The following is a 23331-nucleotide window of genomic DNA, read 5'->3' on the forward strand; positions in this document are numbered from 1 at the left end:
TTTCAGACTGTAAGAGGGCACAGGCCAGGCTGAGGGACCCCCCTGAGTGCATGAATTTCATGCACTGGTCCTCTAGTCCTATAATAAAACCCTAATATGCAAATCTACCGAACGGCAGAACAACTGGTGGAACCACTGGCTATAATGTGCACTGACCACAATGGGGCAGACGCTCACTGCAAGAGTTGCCCCCTGGTGGTCAGTGCACTCCCACAGAGGGAGCGCCACTCAGCCAGAAGCCAGGCTCACGGCTGGAGAGTGCAGCGGTTGTTGCAGGAGCCTCACCCGCCTGTGTGGCAGCGCGACGGAGCAGTGAGCCAAGCAATAAGGAGCAGCGAGCAGACAGGCGGTAAGGAGCGTGGGGTCCCAGACTGCGAGAGGGATGTCCAACTGCCGGCTTAGGCCTGATCCTCCGAGGGGTCTCAGACTGCAAGAGGGTGCAGGCCAGGCTGAGGGACCCTCTCCAGTGCACAAATTTTGTGTACAGGGCTTCTAGTACATTTATAGAGAAGTGACAAGACAAAGGAAAAGGACTTGGAGTTTCTAGGGTGGCCGATTATGGAAAGGCAGATATATGGGGAAGATGAGGGTTAGATGTAAAGTTTGTTATGTTGATTCTCTGGTGCCACCTCTGGGCTAATTAGGGTTTAGCGTTATCTCTGGTGATTAACTTCTGTCCTTCCTGGTAGAGAGGGGAGAGGGGACATCTTTACAAATGATGTGAGCTTTTCTTGTATTTGCATGTTCCCAATTGCATTCAGCTCAAAATAATCCTTATGCCAAAGTGGTGTTTGGGTTGGCTTATTCTGCCACCCTCAGACACCTCCAAAAAAACTACTGATTTGTGGTTTCTTTGTGGTTGTTCTGCTGACAGTTCTGGAAGGAAGGGGATGGGGTAGCATGGAATGTGGGCATTGCTGGCAGAGACCATAAAAAGGGTAGTTGGTGCCCCACCAGCGTGGCTCAGTGGTTGAGTATCAACCTATGAACCAGAAGGTCACGGTTTGATTCCCAGTCGGGGCACATGCCCGGATTGCAGGCTTGGTCCCCAGTAGGGGACATGCAGGAGGCAGCATACCCATGATTCTCTCTCATCATTGATGTTTCTATCTATCTTTCCCTCTCCCTCTCCCTTAGTCTCTGAAGTCAATAAAAATATATTTAAAAAAAGGGGGTTGGAATGGATCCTATTATCCCTTACCATTAAATAGGCCTAGGAGCCATATGCCATCTCTCCCCACCTCTATGATGAGATAGTGTGCATGTCACAATCATGTACTCTAGTCAGAAAAAAATTTCAAAAGCACCCTGTATTCTGAGATAAACCAAGCAGCCCCCAGAAGATCCCATGTCTCCAGTGAGAGTCCTCATAATAAATGAGGTTATGAGCCTTTCCTGAAAGTTATTGACACTGCGTCAAAGATAATTTTATCATGACAATTTCAACGTTGATGTCTGAAGATGTGTGGTGACATTTGTAGATTAAATCTGGTGGCAGAATCGCTGCTTTCCTATGATGAATGGACTAACTGTAAACTTGATAACATTGGTCATCTTGTGTATAGATGTGGGTATATTGGATTTTTGGGGGGTTTACTTCAGAATTTCTTGGTTTTTTTTAAAGCTAGTTTGTTTGCAAGTAACTTATTTTATTTTTCGAAGTGCTTTTCCCAGAACAAATGTCTGCTTAAAGATGGACTCAGTGTTAGAAAAGTAAAAATCTGGGTCCTTCAGTAGAGTTTCAGGTAAAAGAAACATGTGGAGGTGAACACATGAAGCACAGAGCAGTATGTGGTGAGAATTCAGAAAAGAAAATTGCCATTCCATTCTTGAGGGCCTTGAAAGAAGGGGATAGGCATGAAAAGATGGAACGCCCAAGAGTTCTTGGTCAGTATGAAGACCTAACTTAATGTTTAAAGTGCTTTCGATAGTAATGCACACACTTAAATGACATTGATGTGTCCTGTTACAGGGAAAGCATGCTCCTGCCTGTCTGTTTTATGTAAGTTTCATGATTACCTGAAGGAAAATTTGACAGGAAAGCAGTGGTCCCTCAAGTTAGTTATCTAGGGAATGAATAATTATGTAGTTATATACATTTACTTGTGTGAAGGCATATGTGGCAACAGGTTATTTCTTCAATCTGGAGTTCAGCCTCTGAAGTACCTTCCAGTGCAATGGGCTGTGTGCGGAATCACGGCAGAGCCTCCTCCTTTCCACATTGTGTGGTTCCCTTTGAAATCCGAGTCCTCCCATAGTCTTTCTCACCTTCACAAAGTCTGTGTAGTTGCTGATTCTATTTTTCCAGTGGTCTCCTAACTGGAGAGCCCAGCTCCAGGGGAAATGTCTTTTAAACACGCGGACAATGTGAACAGGGGTTTGCTCTCAGTCCGCATCCCTTAGTTCCCAGAGCACAGCATCTAATTCATAACATCTACTTGCTTTCTTTCTTCCCATCCTCTCTTCTTTTCCAATCCCCCACTCTCAACTCACAGAGTCTAGTCTCACATTTAAGAGTTGGGAATTTGAGAAAATGTTTAAAGAATTTTAATTTCTTTTTTAGAAGTGATCATTGAAACACACAGTGAGAAGCTTAATCACAGAAGTTTCTCACTGTGTGTTTCAATGATCACTTAAACCATGTGTCCAATGAAAAGCACATTTCCATTTTAGCTCTGTGCCTAGTTCCCCTCTGCAGAGATGACCATTGTTAGGAGCTTCTAGAGCAGGGGTGGGCAAACTTTTTGACTCGAGGGCCACAATGGGTTCTTAAACTGGACCGAGGGCTGGAACAAAAGCATGGATGGAGTGTTTGTGTGAACTAATATAAATTCAAAGTAAACATCATTACATAAAAGGGTACGGTCTTTTTTTTTTTTTTTTTTTAGTTTTATTCATTTCAAAAGGGCCGGATCCGGCCGAGGGCCGTAGTTTGCCCACGGCTGTTCTAGAGTATCCTTGCTTCAAGAGTTTTTGTATATACAAGCACATATGACATTTTATACAAATAGTACCATCATTATGCACACTGTTCTAAAGCTTTTTTTCTAAAACTGTACATTCTTTTTTTCACACAGCACCATACTTGCTTTTTTTCTTTCTTTTTTTTCTTAACCGATTGTAAACCTGAGCTGAACTTTTAAACCATATTTAGTATCCTATAAAGTATTCAGAGATAAACTCACCCAATAACAATGGTTACATTCCTTAATTGAATTAGATTCTAAAGATATGATTGTAAAGGGATTTAATATTAAATCCATAAACTGGATCTAAGTTTGAATGGTCTGATCTCTTATTCTAGGAATAATTATTAACAAATGCTTGGTTTTATTCCTTTTGAAATAATGAAGGCCTGATTTGTTAAGTAGTTTCAGCTATTGATTAAATAAGAATGAGATACAGGTATACAGCAGCATAAAAAACATTTTCCTTTTAAGTATTTTCTTATGTCCAGTTGGTAAGATGCTCAGATAAAAATAATCAGTTACTGTTGATTTCACGTCTTATTTCTTGAATGTCTTCTCAATTCAAACTGTTTTTCAGGTTCTTTCAAGTTTTGCCTCCTTATGAAACCTTTCCCATAGCTCAGGCTAATATTGCTCTCTCCCCATTTTGACCTCCCAAAGAGCTCAAGGCTATACATTGGGCATATATTTCTATAGCATCTTTCATTTTCACTTTTGAATGGGTGGTCATTTCCTGTGACAAAATGCTACCTCGTCAAAAAAGGTGGCCTTGACTTCAGGGAGAGGTACTTCAGAGTTTCCATGTCCTAGCAAGATAATGCCAGTATTATCCAGTAGTGGTGCTCTGAAAGAGGTCATGTGACCTGGAGTAGCTGGAGGGGTGTGGGCTGAATACCCCTAGGAGGTGGAGTAGGGCTTGGGCTCTCAGAACAAAAGGAAAAGGCAAAGACAGCAAGGTGAACGAAACCAGGCAGGCGGGCATAGGGGCAGTCAAACTCTCTTCCTTGCTCTGGCCAGTGTGGCCATCTTCCTGTGCACTAAAAAGTTATTGGTCTGATTCCGGCCAGAGTACATGCCTGGGTTGTAGCTCGATCATGGTAGAATTTTAAAAGTAGCAAGAGAAAAATCAGTGAGGAAGGAGAAGAAGAAGGAGAAGAAGAAGAAGAAGAAGAAGAAGAAGAAGAAGAAGAAGAAGAAGAAGAAGGTGAAGAAGAAGAAGAAGAAGAAGAAGAAGAAGAAGAAGAAGGAGTCAATAAATACAAATCTATCAACAATTGAATTGAATCTAAAAATCTAAATGAACAAGGAATCTAATGATCAAAATGAACTGATGAATAAAATAGAACCAGAAGCATGGAAACATGGAACAGACTGATGTTCTCCGAGGGAAGGGGAGAGGGGGAGATAGGAAGAAATTAACCAAAGAATTTATATGCATATATGCATTATCTATTGTGGACGAAAGGGGCCACATGCTGACCTGACAAGCTCAGGAGAGGCCTGCATGGAAGTCTTGCAAACTCAGAGACCTAAAGTAACCACAAAGGATGGTCTGAAATTAAACTTTAACTAAAGCAATTATGGTGGGCAGTAATGTCCTAGGCCAGTATCTTCACTGACAAGGTCAACCTTTACCTTAACTGAGGCTATCTGTCTTTTTGCGTCTATGATAACATACCCTTGAAATGTCTGGGTAACTTGTAACTTCCCTTTTTCTGGAGCCCCTGGGGCATAACCAAATGTGCTGGGCGCCAGGACAGATATCATAGATTCCTTCATTATCATATTAATTGATCCTGCACCCACCTAAGTATGCATCCATCATTTTACTTTTTATCCAATCCCAGGGTTTCCCCTGCTTTGCTTTATCCCTCCTCCTTAATCTATCACCAATGAATTTCATGTAACCCACCTACTTCCCTCTTTTGATTGCAATGTATAAATACAAATGTAACCCCGCCATTCTCCGGAGCATTATCTCAATTCATTGAGGTCTGCTTCCCGGCATATGTCGACAGTTTGGCTCAAATAACTCACAAAAATTCTTTACAGGTTTCAATGTTTTTTTTTTACATTAACATTATGGACACAGACAATAGGGTGGTGAAGGCTTGGGGCAGGGTGGGAACCCGGTGAAGGGGGGCCATGGGGGTTGGGGAGAAAGGTTAATATTCTCAATAATAAGGATTAAAAAAATGTTGTTGGTTCAATTCCGATCAGGGCACATGCCTGACTTGTGGGCTAGATCCCGGTAGGGCACCTACAGTAGGCAACCAGTTCAATCGATGTGCAGGAGGCACTGTTAAGGCAAGAATCCTCAGAAAAGAGCTTTTATCCCAGGCAGAGAGAGCAATTTCAGGCGAGCCTGAATGAAATTCTGTTTCTTTCAAATCTGAGCTCTCAATTGCATTCATGATAGGCAGTGGAGAGCCTGTCCCCCTCAGCCAGCCTGACTGAAGAATAGCAGGTGAGGCTCATGGCAACAGCTTGCAGCGGGTCTCAACCTGTGGGTCGCGACCCCTTTGGCGGTCGAACGACCCTTTCACAGGGGTCGCCTAAGACCATCCTGCATATCAGATATTTATATTACGATTCATAACAGTAGCAAAATTACAGTTATGAAGTAGCAATGGAAATAATCTTATGGTTGGGTCACAACCTGAGGAACTGTATTTAAAGGGCCAGAAAGTTGAGAACCACTGGCTGATAGGCTTGAACTCTCACATTGGGGAGGAAAAAAAAGGTGGTGGTGCACCAAATCCATGTGCTTTTTGGGCTGCGGTGGATGCAGAGGAGGAAATGCAGTCCCCCAGGAGGCAGAGAAGGCTGAAGCCAAGGTGCCACAGCCCTGTGCAGCCGCATGGGGAGTGGCCAAAGGCACAGCCCTGAAGGCAGGTCTGCTGGAGCTGAGCTCTGACTCTACCTATTGGCTGGGTAATGTCCGTAAGTTCTCTAACCCTTCGCAATTTCAGTCTCCCCACTGTAAAATAGAGAAAAGGAGAAACACTTATTGTGCAGGGCTATTGTGAGAATTAAATGAGAGAATCTATGAAACATGCCCAGCAAGTAGTGTCCTGCGTGCTCAGGAAGCTCTTCCTTCAGAAGCAGTTTAAACTCCAGCTCTTTGCGGCTCCCCAGGAAAGCTTAGTTGTTCTACTCTGTGCCTCCCACATGTTATCCACATATCCATCTAGATAACATCTTATTGTATTTCACTGGTCTTTTCTGCTATGATCTGCTTAAGATCACAATTCAAGTGCATACCAGAGGGCACATAGTCGGTGCTGAACGCCTATTACACATCTTCTCGATTTTCACTCTGCCAATGGTTGCTCACCACCATGTCATAGTCCATGGCAGCACTTGTTTTAATTATATTCCCTAACAAGAGAATTAACTCCTTTGAGGGCCTAGACCAGCCGTGGGCAAACTACGGCCCTCGGGCGGGATCCGGCCCATTTGAAAGGAATAAAACTAAAAAAAAAAAAAGACCGTACCCTTTTATGTAATGATGTTTACTTTGAATTTATATTAGTTCACACAAACACTCCATCCATGCTTTTGTTCTGGCCCTCCGGTCCAGTTTAAGAACCCATTGTGGCCCTCGAGTCAAAAAGTTTGCCCACCCCTGGCCTAGACTGAGGTTCCTACTTCCTTTCTATGCCTTATCACATAGCCCTGTGCCAGAAACATTTTAGGTTCTCAGGAAATGCTTCTTGACATCTATCGATTTGACAATAAGCAACTCCTTTAGAAGGACTAAAGAGGCTGTGCGGTTAATTTAAGATTATGGATGATTTTCAGTGTTTTTTGTTAATCTGAATTTACAAATTTTTCTTATTTGCATAATTTAAAAGGAAGGGAAAAAAGAAGGCTGTAAACCTTCTTCAACACAGCAGAACAGGACAGCAGGAAGTTGGATCTCTTTGTTCTGGCTCCAAAAGGAGCATGGGTTTGTCTTAATAGTTGAGTCATTTGGGGACCCGGAACCTGCCAGAGCACGAGCCCAGGTGAATTTGGGTCATAAACCCACGAGCTAGGATCATAGTCACACATGGTGAGATTCAATAAATGCCTTAATAACAACAATCAAAGCCTTCTCTCCATCTTTCAAGTTACTTAAAATGCTCTGCTATTTTTAAATGTAAGGTTTAAATAACTTGCTAGATAAACAGGTTTTAAAAAACCTTTTAGATGTAACAGAGATTAAAAGCTAAATAAAGGTTTTGTGTTTAGAGGGCTATAAAGAAAACAAACAGTCCAACACAAACAGAAGCAGGTCTTAATAGTGCAAACGTTTTACTTAATTAATCAACTATCAGATCATTATTTGTCAATCTTCAGGAGGTGTGCTTGGGAGATCCCCTTTGAAGAGCAGCTGCTGAACATCACAGGCCATGGTGGTTCCCAGAACATTATGCTGTCCAATGGGAATGTCAAATCATCAGGCCCAGGCCTTTTGGTGCATGGCATTCTTAAGGGCTGGACCTGTCAACCCTGCATCCTAGGATGTATCTGTCACTGGCCCTTGGTAGCTGCCACACATCTGTGCACATAGTTGGGTCCACTAGCCCTTAAATAAAGGGTTCACTTTCCCTAGTTGTGAAAGGGTTTCGTGTCACTCACTAGCTTCTGGGCTGGTTCTTGAGGCCATTTTAGAAGCATAGCCCAACTTTCCCCTGGAGTTCAGGTTTATACTATCTCCAGCTAACACGCCTTTGGGTGCCTGAGGAGGAGTGGGGTTGACTTAGGTTTTCCATAGAGCCTCTGTGGGGTGACAGGAGGTGTTTTCTTTTTAAGAGAGCATCCAAAGCTGGGCTATATTATTTCAAAGTACTGATTATTAGTGTGTATTTGCAATTCCCCATGGCCTACCAACTTGAGGGTATAGATGGGGTCTTGGTATGGGTAATAACTCAGAGTTTTCTGACTTTTTTGCCCCGTCTTTATTGAAGACCTCAGCAACCAGAAAGAATCTCACCTATACCTGTTGAAGGTAATTCATATATTTTCACAAACAAATCTCAGATTGCCAGGCACCACCATTGGACTTCTGGTCTACCAGGTTTCTCTCATTTCCTACTTGGCCTCAGGGGCACTGACATAGATATGTTAGTGCCTTCAGGTGCTGAGTGCTACTGTGTTCTGCATAAAAGAGCTGCTGATGGATCTGGAAGCACCCTTGTCTGACAGATCTTTATGACAGATCTCCTTCAGTTTCTGCAAGTTCCTTTCCATTGAGCTTGGTGGAGTGACAGGTACCATTTCCCTATATCTCCATGTAATCATAACTATAATGCTTCCTCCTTATTTAAGCCAAAAACCTAATGTTCTTTTGCAGTTCGTCTCATGGAAATGACTTTTCTTGGGTCTGTTACACCATTCAATCAAACATGACCATAGATCCCGAAACTCAGTAATAGATATAACTAAAATTGTCTGCATAAAAATGGGTAAATAGAATGTATTCTAAATTATATATATACTAGAGGCCCGGTGCACAAAATTTTGTGCACTCGGGGGGGAAGGGGAGGTCCCTCAGCCGGGCCTGTGCCCTCTCGCAGTCTGGGACCCCTCGGGAGATAACGACCTGCTGGCTTAGGCCTGCTCCTGGGTGGCAGAGGGCAGGCCCAATCCCTAAGTGCAGCCCCTGGTCGGGCTCAGAGCAGGGCTGATTGGGGAGTTGGGGCGCCGCCCCGTCATGCACAGAGCAGGGCGGATTGGGAGGTTGTGATGCCACCCTCAGTCACGCTCAGGGTAGGGCTGATTGGGGGGTTGGGGCACCGCCCCCTGTCACACTCAAGGCAGGGTCGATGGGGAGGTTGTGGTGCCACCCCCTGTCACGCACAGAGCAGGGCCAATCAGGAGGATGGGGCGCTGCCCCCTGTCACACACAGAGCAGGGCGGATCAGGGGGTTTGGGCGCCACCACTGTCACACTGCCCTGAGGCAGGGCCGATGGGGAGGTTATGGCCATACCCTGTCACACACAGAGCAGGGCCCGTGGAGGGGGGGGAGGGGGGTTTGGGCGCCGCACCCTGTCACACACAGAGCAGGGCCGATCAGGAGGTTGGGGCTCCACCCCCTGTCACACACAGAGCCGCAGGGCGATCAGGGGGTTTGGGCACTGCCCCCTGTCATGCTGATCTGGTGCCAGGAGGCCTCACTGCTCCGCTGATCCCGGTGCTGGGAGGCATATTACCCTTTTACTATATAGGATAGAGGCCTGGGGGCCGGCTGGTTTGCCCTGAAGGGTGTCCTGGATCAGGGTGGGGGTCCCCACTGGGGTGCCTGGCCAGCCTGGATGAGGGGCTGAGGGCTATTTGCATCTGGTCACACACCCTTCAGGGTGGGGGTCCCCACTGGGGTGCCTGGCCAGCCTGGATGAGGAGATGATGGCTGTTTGCATCTGGTCACACACCCTTCAGGGTGGGGGTCCCCACTGGGGTGCCTGGCCAGTCTGGGTGAGGGGCTGAGGGCTGCTTTCAGGCTGGCGGTTTTGACTGCTTTCAGGCTGGCGGGAAGCTTCCAACCACTCCTTTTTTTCTTTTTTTTTTTTCTTCTGGGCCAGCTTTAGCTCTGGCTCTAGCTCTGAGGCTTCCACTGCTGGTTTGTTTGCCGTTCTATAATCGAAACAATGTATAACTTCAGCTCTGAGATCCCAGCCGGCTATATTTGTTAGAATGTTTCAAACTGCCAGCTCAGAGGCCTGCAAGTGAGGCGGGGAACATTGCAGTCTGCAGTCACTGGAGCAAGGAAGCCTCCCTGCTAGCTTCAGTGCATGGCTGCCGGCCGCCATCTTGGCTGACAGTTAATTTGCATAAGGATACGCTGATTAGCCAATCAGAAGGGTAGCGGTCGTACGCCAATTACCATGTTTCTCTTTTATTAGTGTAGATATATATCAACAAGCTGAAACCAAATCTTTCAAGTAGAATTAAATATTTGGACATTTCAGGCAGTCTAATCATGTGAGGAAGTTGTGGGTCCTTAAAAATGTTGTTTTAAAATATTGATTCAACATTTATTTGGATGGCACAGGGGATGGATGAAGGATGTGATAGCAAGTGGCAACTCTCAGCTTTGATGTTGGACACATTATCTTCTGCCTTCAAATTTTCCTATTTCACTCAACTAAGAGTGTTTAAATGACCTCTACTCACCCTCCTTAGAAGGTACTTCAGCAACTTTCAGTTGAGAATGTTCTTTGAAGAGCTCACTCCTCCACCCAGAGCAGCTATTGCAGTGCAGTAGAAACCATCCTGACAGACTTCCACTTGACCGGTTAGCCTATGCTTTTCATTGCTTTGAGACAAATCGCCCGATGATCAGGACTCACTGAAAGCTCATGGCCAGTTGGCCACTCTCTGCTATCCTAGCACTCTCTGCTCTCAGCAGTTGAGTTGTATTCATGTCAAAAGTTATTTTATTGTTCTTGTTTCCAAACCTATTCATGCCGTTGTACTTCTACTATATAATAAAAGCATAATATGCTAATTAGACCAGATGTCCTTCTGGACAACCTTCCGGACAAAAGCCAGGGCTGCTAGGGCTGAGGCAGAGGTGGCCACCGCAGTGGGCGGGGGCTGAGGCAGAGGGGCTGAGGTAGCTGAGGTGGTGGTGGGGGCCAAGCCCCTTCCACAAATTTCGTGCATTGGGCCTCTAGTTATTGTATAAGTGTGAAAAGCAAAAGATAAAGAAATAATTGGAGCTTCTAGGAAAATGAAATTGGATTATTTTGAAAGACTTAATAAAATGGAGTTGCCAGCTATAGATATTATATGCCTGTAAGCGGGGCTTAGCCCATTGACCTGTTGTATTTTCCACTTAACATGACCTGAGAACTTAATAGTTCTTCCCTTGAGGTGACACCAGCCTTGAAGGGAAATTTATTACTACAGATTTGAAGGGAAATTTATTTGATTACTTTGTCTTTGTTGGAGGACTAGACATGATTGGGTAGCTGATGAAGAGAGATAAATGAAAAGATAGGGGGAAATTGTGAATGAATAAACAGGTGTGTTCAACTTGTTTCATAAGAATTATTATGACTTTGCTCTAGTGGAAATCATGGAACACGCATCATGATGTAATAAATGTAACGATGTTAATTAGCCAGCTTATACTCAAACAAAACATACATGCATCAAGAGATTTGTGAATGATGAACTGTTAAATGTTTTGAGGTAAAATAAAGTGTTTAAGGTGCCAATGTCCTTTTTTCACGATTTCCTGCTTTAACCAACTTTTTCAATTACCAGTCCTACTGACCAGCTCCAGTTCAATCATTAAGAGGGCATCTATCTACTCCATTTCTTTCGACTAGGGTATTCTCCTGTAAGAGCCAGCAATTACAGTTTGTTCTGTCTGGTTACCTGTCCTGTGGTGTTTGGCCTGCCTCAAGGGATTGGCACGATGCTGCCTAGTTAGCCCATCTTATAATGCTGCCTGCACCTGAGATTAAAAATAAAATTCCCAGTAAATATTTTAGGTAAGATGCTAGTAAACTTTTTTTGATGAAAGGTAATTTCAAAGTCTAGTAATGTAGGGAATAGTTGGGTTAAACAAATAAAATACCTTTTTGTTTGTTTATTTTTTGCTGCCAAATTTTCATATCCTTTCGTGTTTTAATTGGGGAAAAAAAGGAGTTTGGGGAGATGGGCCATCATATTTATCATTTCCCATATGTGATTTGCTTTGGAGGTTCTTTTTCAGGAATTGCCTTTTGAATATATCAGACACACTCAAGAAAATTCTTTGTAATTGATTTTTAATGTCCTTAACCTGGATTTTCAATTCCTTGAGGCTAGGAATTGTGTGTTATTCATCATTGGGTTCTCAGGGCCTCCCACAGCGCCTGACTCACATACTCCCTCAGTAAACTTGTGTTAACTAAATGTGTGGGCACAGAGTGAGTGCCCAATTTGGTTCTTGCCATGACAGTACTCACAGCTGGGACCCCAAAGCCAAATGCACCATAGTTCAGTTAAGTTGTGAGTAGATCATCACACTCCATGAGCCAAGAGCCTTGAAGACAGCATATGTGGCCAGAATTTAGTGCCCAGATCAGATTTTACTTAGAACAAATCTGAGCTTAACCTCTCAGCTATAAGCATCTTTAGGCTCAAGTCAAGAGCAGTTACATAGGTGATAAGTTTACAAAGGCAAACGAAACATTTTCAGGGTCATCTGAGCAGACACAAGCTCCCCCGTAGATGGATTTGTGGCACCATGATTCCAGGGTATCCTAGAAGTTGGGTCTTTCCCCTTCTAAAGGGGGCCATCTAAAGCTTGAAGGTTCTGGGAGGAGGAAAGGACAACCATAGAGGCTGCTATACAAAAAGTGCACAGGTTGAGAATGATGCCTGGCAAACAGAGACACTTGGTGGAGAGCAGCCAGGCATAGATAGAGCTTTGGAGCAACCATGCCCAGGACCCCCAGTTCTTATAGTCCTGTGGCATGAAATATCCCACTGCGGGTGGATGGAAGTGTGCCATCATCCCATTTCCCGGACACTGTGCTGGACCCCTAGGTGGCAGGGATGATTGCTACCTAAAATAATGCTATTAATTCTGCTTGCAAGATGTAATCTAGCATTGTGGTTCAGAGCACAGATTCTGGTGCCAGACTGCAGCCTGGCTTTGAACTCTGACTCAGCTACTGACCTTGTGGAAGTCATTCAATCTCTCCTTGCCTCAGTTTCCTCACCTGTAAAATGGGGATGATCATAACAGTACCGCCCTATTAGGATTGTTGTGATCATGAAATTGCTAATATAGGTACCCAAACAGAGGCTGGACTACGCTAAACTTTAAAAAAGGTGTTTTCTATATTATTACTTATTAATTATTTGTAATATGAAGGTATTCTTATCTTGAAAATTGAGTACAAAGAGATGAATGGAAGGAATTTATTAAAAGGAAATGTCTTCTTAGTATTCTCAGCTGTACGGAGGCCCCTAGAGTTGCATTTAACACAACACACTTCGCCTTAGGACAAGCAAGGGGAAGTGAGCTGCCCGCCCGCTGAAGTGAGGCTGGTATGAAAGAGGTAGCTCTCCCTGTGACATGAAGAAAGAAAGGATATGCGATGAGAACTAATTCCAAAAAGCAAGGGCAGGAGTCCTTATTCGTTTGCTAGGGCTTCTACAACAATGTAGCACAAACTGGGTGGCTATCATCTCAGTTCTAAAGGCCAGAAGTCTAAGACCAAGGTGATGGCACGGTTGGCTCCTTCGGAAGGCTCTGAGGGAGACTGCTCTGTGCCTTTCGCCTTGATTCTGGAGGTGTGGAAGCGTTACTCTATTTCTGCCTTCATCTTCACGTGGCATTTTCCTTGTGTGCCTGTCTGTGTCCACACTCCTCCTTTTTCCAAGAACACCAGTCATATTGGGGTAGGGACCACTCTAATGACCCCATCCTAACTCAGAATGCAAAAAGGTTGCATTCTGAGATACTGGGCGACAGGATTTCAATATATGAATTTTGGGGAACACAATTTAACCCATAACGAAGCCATGGTGGGGTTCCCCAGAAGCCACCACTGAGGATTAACCAAGAGAAGGTTCTATGACTTCTCAGTGGGAGAAAGAAAGTGACTTTGCACAGGAGCTTAAAATGGAACAAAATCTTCCTCTTCGTCGAAGTAAAGAATCACAAAGCAACCAGTACAGTAATGCTGGCTCAGCTTGCACTGTCCCACCTCAGTGCACAGGACTCTGCACCCACCTGTATGCAGCATCCCAAGGCCAGTGGCAAATGGCACCGGCAAGGGTCCAAGCTGACCGAGGAAGGGTGAGAGTTGGCAGGCCTTGGTGATAGTCAAGTTCTCTGTGTTTCATCCTGAGCAGACAGAAGGCCGTGAAAACACGGCTCCCTGGCATCCCTGCCCTGCTTTGTGTGATGTTGCCTTCAATGATTGAGCCATCGAAGATGCCACAGCCCACCGGTGCCTGTCAGGAGCTTTGCTGGGTTGACAGAGCTTCTGACATCATGGAACAATGGATAGGTCTCTGGTACAGGTCCAAGATGCTGTGCCCCAGTCACAGCTGGTTTTGAGTTTTGCAGATGAGGGTCTTTCCTGGATGGAACAGTCTGAAGGAGAACATCTGTCCTGGGATAAAGGAGGAGGTATTAGCTCATTTTTACTGAGTTTAAATCTGCAGATAGACTCTGAAACCCTTTTCTTCCTCTCCTTACCCCTCTTAAAGTGGTTTTCAGATTCGTATACACATCTGTACACACTAGAGTTGGGTCCAAGAATGTTTACTATTAACAAATCACTTTGACTTAGGCTCAGGGAAAATGAAAAATGATTTTTAAAAAATGAGCAAGAAAATATAAATAATCAGAAGGAGCAGGCTATTGTACGCATTTATAGGAAAGTATAGACAATTCAACTAGGGGTTTAAATACAGAAGAAGGAACTGAATCCAGGGCAAATGTGTCTCTGATCACAAAGATGCTGCTTAGAAATGGTGTTGTTGTAAAACCTCGTAGGAAGTTGGCTAGGGAGATATGAAATGGAATGTTTAGGAAAGGATCTGTTGTTCTGCTTCCTCAAGAAATGGGTCAACCCCAGTAGAAGCTGTGATACATCCTTCGCTTTGAAGTTGGAGAGCCAAGATTCCTTACCCCAGTTATGTAGTTGCTGGTGACTGCATTTGGGGGCAAATGGAGGTCATGAAAAAGACCTTTTATCTCCCCTCAGCTCTCTCCAAGACACAAAAAGTGTATTCTAATGCTATGGACTTTCATACACCCTTCACTATGGATTTTCACACACCTATCACCTGTATTAGGAAAAACATGGGACTCGACTCAGAAGGTCTGGTTTGAATTCCAGTTCTGCCAATAACTATGTGGCTATGTAATCTTTGCTAAAACTTATAACTTTCCCAGAATCATCCATACTATGTGAAACAATACCCACCACCCAAGATCATTGTGAGCTGCAAATAACACCTCTCATGTTCAAATGAAGTCACGTATGTCAACACACCCAGTAGGCTAGAAAGCACCTCCATGTGGATGAAAGTTGGTGATGGATGTTATTATGCTGTTATTATTTAGCATTGAATTTACAATTACTCTACCAAGGAAAAATAGCAATAGCTAAGCAAAATATAGTATATTCATACAATAAAATATTATCCAGCCATAAGAAGGAATGGAGTCCTAATACAGCCTACAGAATGGATGAGCCTTGAAAACATTATGATGAGTAAAAGAAACTCCACAAAAGATATTACATTACTCCATTCATATAAAATGTCTAAAACAGGCTAACTTGTAAAGACAGAAAGTAGATTACTGGTTGCCTAGGGCTGGGAGAAATGGAGGGATTGGGAATGACAGGCAATGGGTGTGGGGTTTCTTTTTGCAGTAATGAAAATGTTCTAAAATTGTGGTGATGGTTGCACAACTCTGAATACACTAAAAACCATTGAAGTGGACACTTTAAGTGGGTTAATTGTATGGTACAGATTTATATCTTAATAAACCTGTTACCTGAAAAACAGCAGCAATTGGAATTACCAAAGGGTTCTTAACATGAAACAGTATCTTTCTCTCTTTGTACTCATTAAAGATATTTGGGTCCCTCTATTGACAAGAATAGTTGTGAGCACTTGTAAAATGACAGGTATTGTGCTAAGCATATTATAAGCATTCTCTGTTTCATCCTTACAACACAGGTTTTTGTTCCTGTTTTAGAGATATGTAACAAAAGCTCAGAGAGGTTAAGCAACTTCCTCTAGATCACACAGCTAGTGCATTGCCATCAGCCTCCATCTTACCGGTTACTTCCTCATATCGTCATTGAGAGCATGTTGAAATGTCTTGAACTCTATTCTGTTTCCATGAGCTCTCATTAAGTTTAAAATGGTTAATCTTATTTAAATATTTACCATGTAATTTATGGTTAGGGGAGAAAATCAGAATCTACCTTTTGAAGAGAAAAAAATTATTCTAGAAAGGCATAAACTTGGTATCAGCAACTCCCTCCGACTCTACTGCCAGGAGCATGTTTTGATCTTGAGAGCATGCCCGGAAGGTGTGCGTGTCTAAGTCTTTTCTTCTTCCAACCACCTCATTAGAAAACCAGAGCTTTAGCCAGACATGACTTAAAGCCTGTGTGTGTACCTGTTTCCAGAGGCAAAAGGAAGGTGGGTTCAGTTGATTAATTCTGGGGAGCCGTTTAACATTTTCGTCAGGTTTGGGGGGCCCAATATGGTTTTGTGATATACTTAGCGTGAATACAAAAGGCTACCCACAACACGAATCCCCCGTTTCTCCACTCGCACGCAATTGCTTTCCCCTTGGAGGCAGGGTCGGAGGCTACTTTCCAGCCGGGCCACCAGAATAGATTAATTTTGTCATTACCCTTTCTCAGTTTCTGCCTTTGACCAGACAAAAGAGGTTAATTGTGTGCCATTTCTCAGGAGAATGAGGTATCAGCATTTTAATTCCTGATATTTTATGAATTGTGGGCAGCTAATTAAAACTTAAAGATTAGAGGAGCTATTTTGGCTAAGAGGCCATTTGCAGGCTTGTGAAATGAAGAGAACAAAGGGTTGTCTTTTCTTTTTATTCCTACAGTTTAAATGAAACTTCATGCTGAAATAGAGCCTTGAATTGCTTTACACTGAGTATTCGTTGTATTGATTTTAATTTTAATTTTGTCGCAAGTGTTGCAATATATGAAAGCAATTGAGGGGTAAATATTGGGATTATTGGGAATCTGAACTAGCAAGATTTGTGTTTGGAGGCTCCATTTGACCCTACTTGACTTCTGAGAGACATCTTAAAGTCAGATAGGAACCACTTACAGATTCTATTAGATGTCCTTAATTACCATCTCAGAACTCAATACGTGTTTAGATTTTCTCTTCTGTTCTCCCTTGCAATTAACTGTTTGAGTTGCTACATAAGAGATTAAAAGACCTGCCACAAGCCTTGGGCTTTTTCTTGGTTCATTTATTACCTGGTTGACTTTCAGGCTATCCCATTTCTTTGGACACCACTTAAACCAAAACCATCCCACCTTGGGATGTGAATGAAGGAAGTCACCAGCCTCTACACTACTTTGTGCAAGTTAGAAAAAAAGACACATCTCCAGCTGATGCAATTCCCACAGACATGCCACTTGGAGAATTAAGTGTGGATGGATTTTAGCTCCTACCCACCTCCTTGACTATGCAGAATTCTGAGCAGAGCAGAACCCAGTCAACAGATTATGTGGCCATGATTTAAGCAGCTCTTTCCACCCATTTCTTAGCTCTGTGTCTCATAAGCTTCTTGGTGTAAAATAATGACTTCTTTCAGAGGTGGGATTAGGTTAGATGAGATTCGAGCCAGTATCCCAATGCAAACACCTTGGGTACAAAACCAGGCCTTCCTTGATCATCTTTTATATCCCCAAGTACCTAGTTTTTTCCTTCCATCTAAAATTGAATAAGTACCAACTAGGACCCAGGAACTGTTCTAGGTGTTGGATGTTCACCAGGAAGGACACAGGCAATACTCCAGATGCTATAGAAATTACCCTCTGATAAGATGCACTAAACAACGACACAAGTACTTGACAAGTATCACCTCCTTATGTGCTGTGAAGGTAAAGTATAGGGAGAATATAATTAGCAAATATGACTGAGACAGGGAGGTCAGGGAAGGTTTCTTGGGAAAGGTGACATTTACAATGGAACTTAAAAGTAAGAAATAATCAGGCTGGGGTGGTGGGGGTGGGGTGGTGATGGGGTAAAAGAGAAAGGACACTCCTCCAAACAGAGGAATGTGGGCCAAGACTCAAGTTGGAAAGAATTTGGTGCATTCTAAGAATGGAAATAAGGCCAACAAGACTGAAGCTTAGGGATTAAGGAAAAGCATGAGGTGAGATAAAACTTGGGAGAGAAGAGGCCCACATCCTGGGTGGCCTGGAGTTCGTGGTCCCCAAAGTAAGGGTTTGGGACCTTATTTTATGAGGAACTGGACTCTATTCAGATATTCAGGTTTAAGCAGAGATGTAAAATGATCAAATTTATATTGGAAACAATAACTCTGGTCATGAAAAGCGAGCCACCTGAAGGAGAGCAAGAATGGAAGTGGGAGATTTGTGCAGAGGCAATGGCCCAATTCAGGCTACAAATGATGGTGAAAAGAACATCAGTGAAAGTAGAGAAAAGTGATCAGCTTTGAGAAACCATCAGAAAGTAAAGGACTTGGCGATAGACTGGCAAGGGGATGAAGGAGAAAAGTGCGAAGGATGATGCCCAGGTTTCTGATATTAGTGCCATTTCCTGAACTGTGGGACATAGAAAAGAGGCTTGCAGAGCGAGAGCCTCAGATCAGTTTTAAACACATTGGATTTAAAGTGCCTGCACGACCTCCAAGTTGGGTATGCAATTATACATGTATGCTGCCTTCTATAACCCTTGAACCTAGTCAATTTTCCCCACACCTTGCCAGATAAATTTGTCTAAAATACAACTCTGATTTCCTTAATCCCAGCCCCAAACCTCTCAAGCTCTTCACTGCCTTCAGCACAGCCATCCACACTCCTCTGCCTCCCCCCACAAGGCCATCTATACTATGCCTAGGTCTCTACTAGTATCTTCATCCTCCCCCTCACACCCTGTACTCCAGTCACACCGAACATCTTAAAAGCACCAGCCTTTGTCATTTACTTGCCTTTCGCTGTGGTCTTCCCTTTGCCTATTTAGTCCCTGCTCTCCCTGGTTAGCACCTATCCATCTTTCACAAGTAAGCACAGTCTCTCCTGACACTGCCCTGAAGTCTGGGCCTCCTTTTGGGCTGCTGTAGCCCTGGAACATCAAGAACCTTCCAGTGACTCAAGCCAGCCAAAGAATCCCAACAAGTGGCCTCCAGGAAGCTGGCCGCTAACTTTGCTGACCTCATCCAGACTCTGCAGTGGTCCGTCCAGCCTCCGCAGTCAGGCAGGGAAACAGGAGGGCATGGTGCAGACAGTCGGCTTGAATTCATCTGTGGTGAGCCCTGTCCACCCCTCCCGTTTTTGGTGGTCTGGCTTGAGCACTAAGTTTGTCACAAAGTTTATATTTTACCAGCTCTTCTTATAGGTAAGGGCTGAGCAGGATCATCAGGGAGACAAGTTCACAAAGGCATGTTTTCCAAATTTCAGACCTCATGTAGGGTCCCTCTTGGCCCCACGTGACTCACACATCAATCTACCGGTTGTCTAAGTCGGTCTCTTATCCCCAAACACCTATGCAATTGGCTTCTCCACACTGAACGTATAACTAAGTTAGAGCTGTGTCACCAGGAGCAAGTGGCTGCAAATTGTCATTTCTCAGAGGGTCTGATCCAGTGGCAAAGTGGAAGCACAGATTTCCTCCTGGAGTTTCTTGGCTGGAGGAGACTTTCAAGGGCCTTTAATTTAAGTATCAATCCCCTGCTTTCATCCTTCTTCAAGAGCTGGTCCTCCAGGACCAGGAGTTCACTGAGTCCTCAGGCAGCCTCACCTGTAATTGGATATCTGGGTTAGAAAGTTTCTTGATAATGAGCTGAAATCGTTCTCTCTAAACTTCCTTCTCAGATCACACACACCAGTTCTAATCCCTCTTTCTCAAAACAGCCCTTCACATTTTTAAAGATGGCTTTCACGTTTGCCCTGAGTCTTTCTCCTCCAGTTGGAAAATTCTCTAATTTAAAACACATCAAGCTGAAAGTTCCATGTTTGTGACATTGACAATCTTCATGCAATTTGACATGATTCTTTCCTCCTTTCCTTCTATTCCTTCCCTCCCTCCTGCCCTTCACTACCTTTCCCCTTTCCCCTCCATGCCAATGTTAACAGAATGATCCAATTTAAGAGATAAATAAAAGGGGATTGATCAGATAGGTCCAGTGTGCATTTATCTAAAGCCAGAAATTATTAGCCAATGTGTTTGCTGCATCATCTGTGCCAACTCCACAGAGTTATTGAAGGATTAAAGGAAATAATCCATAAAGTGGTCTGCTCAGTGCCTGACATATAAGAAGAATAAAATGTTAGTTATCATGACAAATAAGGCACTATTAGACAGCTTCTACCACCAGCATAATACACATAATGGTTAGTGATCAATTTTTCCTCATATCATTATGAAATGTACCATGCTATACACGTTCTGGACATATTTTCAGATAAATGAGGTTTGACTATGTAAGTCATGGGAAAAGTAAAAACATGACTAAAGAGCAGCATAATTGGGTCTTGATGTGCACGTATTTTTTGCTAATGATTTGAATGAGCAATTTCTTCTAACGTTAATGACATGAAGGACAGAGACTAAAACCTGTAGACTCTTGACTCTATAAAGTTAGAAGGGATTAATTAAAACTGAGCTAATGTTTTATAAGGCTTAAATAAAAATAGTCAATATAGCAGAAATGCAAACTCCACCTGTTGTTCAAAAGCAAGATGTCCTTTGATATGGGTTGATTAAAATCTACCAAGGAGAGACTCTTTTGTAGCTTAGATCAAAGGTCTTGTATCCATTAACTTGTGGTGTGAGGCTGAAAGACCATCAGAACTCCAAACTTAGAATACCAGATGGAGTTTTTAATTTTAAACTTTGTATTTTGAAATAACTTTAGACCTGCAAAGAAGTTGTAAAAAGAGTAGAGAGGCTTCTTGCATCCCAACTTAACCTTAGGTTGCTATCTTATATAACCATAGTCTAATTTTCAAAATCAATAAATGATTGAGACAATGATATTAACTAATTTAGAGATCTTATTTGAATTTTACCAGTGTCCCTGATGTTCCTTTTCTGATCCCATAGGGCATTTAGTTGTCATGTCTCTTTAGTCTTCTCTTATCTGTGAAAATCCTTTCTTTGTCTTCCATGACTTTGGACTTGTGAATAATACTGCTCAATACAATGCCCTTATTTTCCATATAAAGAAACCAACACACAGTAACATAATAGTAAAACTGTCAATGTGCATCGTCTGAGTTTCTTTCTTTTTAAATTTATCTTTATTGTTGAAAGTATTACAGATGTTCCTTTTTTCCCCATTGACCCACTCCATCCTGCACCCGCCGCCCCAGGCCTTCACCGCATGGTTATGCATATGTGCATACAAATTCTTTGGTTAATCTCTTCCTTTCCTCTGTCCCTCCTTCCCTCTGAGATTTGTCAGTCTGTTCCATGCTTCTATGCCTCTGGATCTATTTTGTTCATCAGTTTATTTTGTTATTTAGATTCTATATATGAGTGAGATCGTGTGATACTTGTCTTTCTCTGACTGGCTTATTTCACTTAGCATAATACCTTCTAGGTCCATCCATGTTGTCACATGATAAGACCTCATTCTTTTTTTTATGGCTGAGTAATATTCCATTGTATATACATACTATCAATTTTTAGTTCCTCATCTATTGATGGGTACTTGGGCTGCTTCCATAGCTTGATTGTTGCAAATAATGCTGCAATGAACATAGGGATGCATATTTTTTTCAAATTAGGGAAACATAATTTTTAAACTTAAAAAATATTTTAGAATAATGCAGACCAAACTCTAATTCCTCTTATTTCCCAGATTAAAAAAAAAAGACTTAGTACAATAATGGGAGAACCCCCATGCCAAGAACCCTAAACCAGGATCCCAAATCCTGTGTTCTTTCCTCCAGACTGAACCAGAGTGCACAGGATAACCAAGAGTATTTCCGTAAAAAAGAAAAAAGGGATAAATTGTTTTTCTGAACATTTTTCTAAACATTTTGGTTTACCAAATTTCATCAAACTGAACTGAACACCCCTTGTGTTCCTGACGTGTGCTAGGGTATAAAGATAAATGAAGCACTGTCTGAGTTCTGATACAACATAGAGACTAGGGGAAGATACACAGGTGAATACACAGTTTGACGAGAAAAAGTTATAAGCGAGTTGTGCATAAAGTACCTCAGACACTAAGGGAAGAAGCCAAGGCCAGTTACTTTTGATTATTTTTCACAATAAAGCATCTCTTTGGCACATCACAAATGTTGCATTAGAAATCCATCGCAGTGATTTTCACAGTGGTGCTCATGGGCATTCTGAGCGGGACAGTCTTGGCTCCCGCCTATTGAATTTCAGTAACAAGACCCTCCCCCCCCCTCCCCCCCCCCCCAGATCAAAAACAAATGCCCCAGCACCGGCTGGGTGTGCACTGTGTTAGTTGAGAACCTTGCACCAGTTAACAGACAAGCGTCCACCTGCAGGAAATCTGCTAATCTCACCTGAGAAACAAACAAAAGCAGAATGGTGCTTTCCAAACAGTGTTTGGAACATTGAAAATAGAGTATCCATTTGGAACAGATGATTAATTACATTAGCCGAACACAAGCATGAAATTCTATAAAAATAGCAAAGGTTGCACCATTTGCACTAGCACCTTATTCATTCGACACCTCACAAATCTGGCTTTGGATCGGATAAACTAATGTTTATTTTTGCTTTGACTTTTATGAGTTCACCAAGGAAAGACATAAACAAATAAGATAGAAAATATCTACCCCACTTATGCGCACTCAGCACCACCCATTTTACAGGTAAAATACAAACGTGTAGCTAATGACTCTAATTGTTAACAAAGTCAGGGCCTCCACTTGATAATTATGTGAGTAATTTTTAAAAAGAGAATAACAGATAGGCGCCTGCATTGGTTTCCTAGGGTGGCCATAACAAATGACCACAAGCTAGGGGGCTTATACCAACAGAAATTTATTCCCTCACAGTTGTCTGAGATCAAGGTGTAGGCAGGCCGCACTCTCTCTGGAGGCGAGTCCCTCCTCATCTCCTCCAGCTTCCGGTGGCTCCAGCCTCTTCCTCCACAGACTTTCCTTCTTGCATTCGCTACATCAGTTACATTACAATGACTTGTCTCAGGGTCCTATCCTTGGGACACTCTACCTCGCTCATCGGCCCCCGGTTTTGGTGTTCTTGCCATGTGTCTCTACAGCTCTGTCACTTTCTCTATCTCACTGTGTCCCTGTGCCATGCGTGCAGGAGCCATGGTTTTCTTCTTCCTCATTATTCTAAGTCTGATGCCTAGTGCAGTGTCCGGCATACAGCAGGTGCTTAATAAACAGTTTTTTTTGCAGTGAATGAAGCAATAAAAAAAAGAAGGAAGGAAGAAAGGAAGGGCAGATGGAGGATAGGAGGGTCATTGTATTTTCTGTGTGTTAACCTGTGTGTTAGGTGTGCTAACTTGTTTAATTTTCCCAACTACCTGATCAGATATGTATGATAAACACCTTCTTCATTTTATAAGTGGTGAAAATAGAGGCTTGGAGAGATAAACATGCCCAGACTGCTTTAATTCTTCTTGGAACAATTATTTCAAAAGAAAGAAACTAAAAA

This window comes from Myotis yumanensis, unplaced genomic scaffold (assembly GCF_028538775.1).
Source record: "Myotis yumanensis isolate MYYU_CA2020_CCGP unplaced genomic scaffold, mMyoYum1.0.hap1 SCAF_3, whole genome shotgun sequence".
Classification (NCBI taxonomy): domain Eukaryota; kingdom Metazoa; phylum Chordata; class Mammalia; order Chiroptera; family Vespertilionidae; genus Myotis; species Myotis yumanensis.